Genomic DNA, 7,660 nt, shown 5'->3' with positions numbered 1-7,660 from the left:
CTAAAGAACCCCATAGACTCTACTCCCAAGCTACTAGAGCTGATCTAAAACTGTGGCAAAGTTGCAGGATGTCGGCATATGAATGATCTCTTTCTCCCCGATCTCCCGGGGAGAATACCTGAACCCCAAAATCTATGAAAGAGCACTCTGCCTTGCCTTCCGCCGGCAGAAGGCCAAATGCGTACTCTCATGGACTTGTGCTAAGTTGAGGAAAGGTTGCTAAAGCCTCCCCTCCCCCCAGTCCCCTCACATGTTACCAGGAGCAGGGGTGGAAAAGAAGGCATGAGGGACACTCTGCTATGGTGGGATGCGTCTCAGCCCCCAAAGGGCTGGACAAATCAATTTATTTTGTTGACAAAGGCGAAAGGGGAAGGACTTGGGGTGACTGACTGATTGGCTGACTGTGCGGTCACTCAAGTGATCCTGGAACCTCCTTTCTGGGCCAGGCAACCATCATGGTGGCACGCACATGCTCGCCTCCCAAGGGGCGGGGGGGGGGGGGCTTTTCCCGTTGAGGCCGGAAGGTGGGAGGGGCTCCCTCCCATTGTCTCAGGGCTGGGGGAAGGGCAGCCCCGAACAGCAGGATATAAAATAAACCCTCAAAAATCAACCGCCTTTCTCTATGCTAATGATCTAAAGACTGAGGCTGAAATCAGTAAAGCAACTCCATTTGCAATAGCCTCAAAAACATAAAATACCTAGGAATAACCTTAACCAAAGAAGTGAAAGACCTCTATGATGAGAACTTTAAAAACATGAAAAATGCAATTAAGGCAGAAGTAAGGAAATGGAAAAATCTCCCATGCTCCTGGATTGGGAGGATTAATATAATCAAAATGGCAACATTGCCAAAGGCTATCTACAAATTCAATGCAATACCCATTAATATCCCAACACAATTTTTTAATGAAATAGAGGAAGCAATCATGCAATTCATATGGAACAATAAAAGACCTAGAATAGCAAAAACAATGCTAAGCAGAAAGAACAGTTCTGGAGGAATTACAATACCCAACTTCAAGCTGTATTATAAAGCTATAGTAATAAAAACAGCTTGATATTGGCACCAGAACAGGCCTGAAGACCAATGGAACAGAATTGAAGACCTAGAAATGAACTCACAGAACTATGCCTACTTAATCTTTGATAAAGGACCTAAAACAATAGTCTGGAAGAAAGATAGCCTCTTTAACAAATGATGCTGGAAAAACTGGTTCAACACCTGCAACAAACTAAATCCAGATCCTCATATATCACCCTGCACCAAAATCAATTCCAAATGGATCAAAGACCTCAAAATCAAAACAGACACCCTGAAAACACTAAAGGAAGGAGTAGGAGAAACACTTGCGCTCCTAGGCACAGGATGGAACTTCCTTAACAAAGACCCAGAAAGGCTACAAATCAAAGAAAGGTTGGATAAATGGGACTACATCAAACTACAGAACTTCTGCATGGCAAAGGACATAGCTCGCAAGATAAACAGAAAGCCCACAGATTGGGAGAGGATCTTTACCGGCCATTCAACGGATGAAGGCCTCATATCTAAAATATATGTAGAACTAAAAAAATTACCTTCATCCAAAACAAAACCACAAAGAACCAATAGCCCCCTCTTCAGTTGGGCTAGAGACTTACAAAGAGACTTCTCTGATGAGGAAATGAGAATGGCCAAGAGACATATGAAAAAAGTGCTCTACATCACTGGCCATAAAAGAAATGCAAATCAAAACAACATTGAGATTCCATCTCACCCCAGTAAGAATGTCATATATCAAGAAAACTAACAATGACAACTGTTGAATGGGATGTGGACAAAAGGGAACCCTACTTCATTGTTGGAGGGAATGTAAACTGGTTCTGCCACTCTGGCAAGCAGTATGGAGATTCCTCAGAAGACTAAACATAGAACTCCCCTTTGACCCAGCAGCCCCACTTTTGGGTATCTATCCAAAAGACCAAAAACATAATCACACGAAAGCCACCAGCACAACAATGTTCATTGCAGCACAATTTGCCATAGCTAGAATCTGGAACCAACCCAGATGCCCCTCAGTAGATGAGTGGATCAGGAAAATGTGGTACATATACACAATGGAATTTTATGCCTCTATCAGAAAGAATGGCATTGTCCCATTTGTAAGGAAATGGAAGGACTTGGAAAAAGTTATACTAAGTGAAGTGAGCCAGACCCAAAGAAACATGGACTATATGGTCTCCCTTATAGGGAATAATTAGTACAGCTTTTGACAAATCACAGCAGAGGATCACCTGAGCCCAATAGCTATACGCTTATGAACACATAAGATGATGCTAAGTGAAATGAACTCCATGTTATGGAAATGATTGTTATATCACAGTTGTAACTACTTTCAACATGCCATATGTAACTGTAGCCTCTATTATTGATGATATTCCTGTATCACCTTCCTGTGGTTGTACCTACACTATCCCTGTATCTTATCTAAGTATATTGGAAACCGGGGATACTGGTATTAGAACTAGGAAATTGGAAGGAAATACCAAAATCGAGAGACACAGGGTAAAAAAAAAAAAAAAAAAAAGACAAACAACTATAAAAGCAATACTTACAAGCTGTTTGGTGAAAATGAACTGAACAACTGAACAACTCAGGGGGGGGGAGGGAAAGGGGGAGAGGGGAGGGGGGAATGAGGGACGAGGTAACAAACATTACAAGAAATGTATCCAATGCCTAATGTATGAAACTGTAACTTATCTGTAATTCAGTTTGATAATAAAATATATATATTTAAAAAATAAGTTCAATGGAAAATTAAAAACAAAAATCACATGGTTATATCCCTAGATGCCGAAAAGTTGTTCGATAAAATCCAACAGCCATTGATGATAAAAACCCTGGAAAAACTGGGATTCCAGGGAGCATTCCTGAATATAATAAGGGCTGTCTGTGACAAACCAACAGCAAGCATAATCCTAAACGGTGAAAAGCTAAAGCCATTACTATTAAAATCAGGAGAAAGACAAGGATGTCTGCTCTCTCCTCTTCTCTTCAACATAGTAGTAGAATTTCTAGCCAGAGCAATTAGGTAAGAAGAAAACATAAATGTGACCAAATAGGAAAAGATGAAGTTAAACTTTCTCTCTTTGCAGATGACATGATCCTAAACCAAAAGAACCCCATAGACCACTCCCACGCTATGAGAGCTTATCCAAAACTTTGGCAAAGTAGCAGGACATCAAATAAATACTCAAAAATCAATGAATGGCTTTTATACATGCCAACAAGCTGAAGAGAGAGGCTGAAATCAGAAAAGCACCACCTTTTGCAATAGCCTCAAAAAACATAAAATACCTAGGAGTAACCTTAACCAAAGAAGTAAAAGAACTCTATGATGAGAACTTTAAAAACCTGAAAAACGAAATTAAGGCAGAACTTAAGAAATGGAAAATCCTCCCATGCTCATGGATTGGGAGGATTAACATTGTGAAAATGGCAATATTACTAAACGATATCTACAAATTCAATGCAATACCCATCAATATCCCAACATTATTCTTCCATGTTGTTGGGGATTCATCTTGGCCTTAAGGGGGGAAGGGCGATGAGAGCACTCCGGAGACACCGCCCTTCCCCCAGTCCTGGGGCAGTGTGAAAGTGAGCCACACCTATCTCCTTCTGGGTCTGGAACCAGAAGGGATAGCTTTGAGACCATCCCCCACCTTGCTCCAGCAAGCATGTGTGCTCCCCTTTTCGTGGGCTTTGCCCAGAGGGTGGTACTATGGGAAGTGACGTTAGCCCATGAGGGAGGTCCATGGGAGCTGCTCTTGGATGGACAAGCTCACCAGCCTATTGCCAGCTGCTGCTCAATCCTCGTCATCATCAATATATTACTGTAAGTCCCTCCTGATTAAACCGGATTGCTCTCCAAAGCATCTCCGAGATCTGTCTGTGCCTGGCCTCCTTGGTGGGTAAGGAGGGAGGAAAATGGGATCTCGTTTGGCTGCGTGCACTTTAGGCTTGCCCGTGTCTCTTCACTCCACCTTGGCCGCCCGTGGGTCTGGCGCCCAGGGGAGAGGGTGAAAGGGGGAGCACTGATAAGGGAGTAAGATTAGCATCCCTGCACCAGGGGAGGTAAATCTAGCCCGGCACCATGTAATAGAGAAAGCAATACAGAAATTCATATGGAACAACAAAAAACCCCAAATAGCAAAAACAATCATAAACAGAAGAACAGTGCAAGAGGATATCAATACCAAACTGTAAGTTGTACTACAAAGTAATATATAGTAATAAAAACAGCTTGTTACTGGCACAAGAACGGGCCAGAGGACCAATGGAACAGAACTGAAGACCCAGAAATGAACCCACAGACCTATGGCTACCTAATCTTTGAAAAAGAAGTTAAAAATATACGTTGGAACAAAGACAGCTTCTTCAACAAATGGTGCTGGCAAAACTGGGTCAACACCTGTAACAAATTAAAACTAGACCCCTGTTTATCAACTTTCACCAAAATCTACTCCAAGTGGATCAAAGACCTGGAAATAAAATCACACACCCTGTAAAATCTAAAAGAAGGAATACAAGAAACTATAGGACTCCTTGGCAATAGAAGAAATTTCCTCAATGAAAGCCCAGAAATGCAAAAGATCAAACAAAGGCTGAACAAAGTGGGGCTGTATCAAACTGCAGAGCTTCTGCAGGGCAAAGGATATAGTATCCCAGATAAATAGAAAACCCACAGATTGGGAAAAGCTCTTTACCAGCCACACAATGGACAAAGACCTCGGATCTAAAATGTATACAGAATTCAAAATGTTAAATTCCTCCAAAACAATCAAAGAACCAACAGCCCCCTCAACAAGTGGGCTAAAGACCTAAAAAGAGACTTTTCTGAAGAGGAAATGAAAATGGCCAAGAATCACATGAAAAAGTGCTCTATATCACTGGCCGAAAAAGAAATGCAAATCAAAACAACATTGAGATTCCACCTCACGCCAGTAAGAATATCTATTATCAGGAAATCCAATAATAACAAATGCTGGAGAGGATGTGGCCAAAAGGGAACCCTACTACATTCTTGGTGGGAATGCAAACTTGTTCAACCCCTCTGGAAAGCAGCGTGGAGGTTCCTAACAAGGCTAAACATAGAGCTCCCCTATGACCCAGCAGCCCCACTTTGGGACATCTACCCAAAACACTACAAACAACACACTAAAGCCACCAGCACAATTTGTCGTTGCTAAAATATGGAACCAACCTAGATGCCCCTCAGCAGACGAGTGTGTCATTAAAATGTGGTAAATATACAGAATGGAATTCGATGCCTCCATCAAGGAACGACACTGCCCCATTCATAAAGAAATGGAAGGACTTGGAAAAAAAATCATACTATGTGATGTGACCCAGACCCAAAGAAACAGAAACCTTATGCCAAGTGAAATGAACTCCACGTTACGGAAACAAGACATATACCACTGTTGTAATTATTTTCAACATGCCATGTGAACTCATATTATTTTTTTCTCTTTTTCCTTGTCTGTTTGTTTGACTGATTGGTTTGTTTAGTTTTGTTTCTCTTGTACTCCCTTCTTGTGGCTATAACCTGGCTACCACTGTATCACATCTGAGTACCCTGGATACTGTTTATATTGGTATTAGAACTGGGGAAGGGAGAGGGAATACCAAAATCAAGAGACAAAGAACAAAAAGACAAACCATTCAAAATGCAATACTTAAAAAACCATTAGGTGTAAACCAACTGCACAACTCTTGGGAAGGAAGGGGAAGGAGGGAGGAGGTAACAAGTATAATAAGATATGTACTCACTGACTTTCATACGAATCTGTAACCCCTCTGTATAACACTTGGACAATAAAGGGAAAAAAAGTTAAGGGACAGCATTCAGGTCCAGTGTTCAAGACACACACACACACACACACACACACACACACACACACACACACACAGTGGCTATAAGTTTGGCACTTTTAGATACAAAGTAAAATTAGCCCAAGTTTACTTCTTCTACTTCACCACTTCATGGACAGGTTCAATTCTTATGAGCAACCTCAGCTGGCAACTTTTTTCTTTCCTTATGAAGTCAAGAACACACCTGTTTGGTTATTGGTGCCTTCCTTCTAACACACCTAGGATACCAGCATCATTACTCTAGCACAATGGGGCCACTGTTCATAAAGCAAAGGTCCCTTCAACACAACCATTGTGATAACCAGGATCCAGGCACAACAGAGAGGGGCTTGCAAGCTGTCATCACACTAAGGCTTGTGGTGATTTCGTGGGTGTGATGTCATGGGCCCAAGGTCTCACAAGTGCTAGGCTCCAACTCTGACTCACACGCTCAATCCATGAATTTATTTTTGGTCTTTCCCATTTACTATTACAGTCCTCAACGTTGGCTAAGGGAAGCCGAAAGCCTAAATAGGATTACTAGACTGTCCCATGGAAGAAAGGCTTTTATAGGAATCACTCGGGGTGTTTCCAAAATAAAAAACTCCGCCCTCACAAGCAAAAAAAAAAAAAAAAAAGTTTCAAATAGTTAAGAGCGGAGAATCTCAATATAATTCACATTTTAATATTTTGTATAATATTTCAAAAATAATAACTTATGGGATGAAATTATGATATGTCATCCCTTCCTAGAGCTTTCCAGGTGGGGGAGGCTGCCCGGGTCCTGAGGGGTGGCGTGACCCCAAGCTGCAACAACATGCAAGAATTCGACTCTGAAGACTTTTCCACCTCGGAGGAAGACGAAGACTAAGTGCTGTCGGGTGGGGAGTATAGCAAACATTATGTAAGTGAATTAGTGAAGGAAGATGAAGTGGATGGTGAAGAACAGACCCAGAAAACCAAAGGGACAAAAAGGAAGGCTCAGAGCATTCCATCCAGGAAAAGGAAACAAAGTGGTCTCTTGCAGGAAGAGGAGGAAGAAGAGCAGGGCAGAATCTGGAGGAACTAGTAGCGAGGAAGAAGATGGAGGAGAGCAAGGAAAAGGCATTGGATCAGAGTTTGCAAGGAAAATGAAAGAGGATGAGCTGTGGGTCAGCTTCCTCAATGATGTGGGACCAAAATCAAAAGCATCCCAAGTACACAGGTTAAGACAGGAGAAGAGAGTGAAGAGATAAGCTAGAGTAAATTGTTCGTAAAGAACAGATGATCTAGAGAAACCTAAAGAAACTGAAAAAGTTAAAATCACCAAGGTGTTTGACTTTGCTGGTGAGGAAGTGAGGGTGATTAAGGAAGTGGATGCTACATCTAAAGCAGCCAAATCTTTCTTGAAGCAGAAAGAGAAAGAAAAGTCAGGAATTCTGAAGTGAATGTGAGGAAATATCTTTCTCTCACAATCTTTTCTTTTGCCTAATAATATTTAACATCTGTTTGGACCCTGCTACTTAATGTATAGAATCAAGGAATGTAGACATTGACACATCAGGTAATGTTTGTTCCTTAACATTATTTGCTTTACAAAAAAAAATTATTCGTACATGGGATTAGAACCATTGAACCCAGTGTGAGAAACAAGTAATCATTACATTTGAATATTTAGGTGTCATTTTGATCAAAACTGGAGATTATGTTAGATCTGCACAGGTATCTTACTTCTTGAATTTAGAAACTTTCAGTGTAGTATTTGTGGGCCTTTTCAAATTTTACTTA

The 7,660-nt window shown here is 41.3% G+C and overlaps 1 pseudogene; it reads left to right on the top strand.

The window, feature by feature from the left end:
- The first annotated feature begins 6,710 nt into the window (after positions 1-6,710).
- LOC125339936 lies at positions 6,711-7,320 on the top strand (annotated as a pseudogene).
- The last annotated feature ends 340 nt before the right edge of the window (positions 7,321-7,660 follow it).

Source organism: Perognathus longimembris, chromosome 22, assembly GCF_023159225.1.
Source record: "Perognathus longimembris pacificus isolate PPM17 chromosome 22, ASM2315922v1, whole genome shotgun sequence".
In the NCBI taxonomy this organism is placed as follows: Eukaryota; Metazoa; Chordata; class Mammalia; order Rodentia; family Heteromyidae; genus Perognathus; species Perognathus longimembris.
Note: the sequence above shows the minus strand (reverse complement) of the source record. Positions and strands in the feature narration are given on the sequence as shown.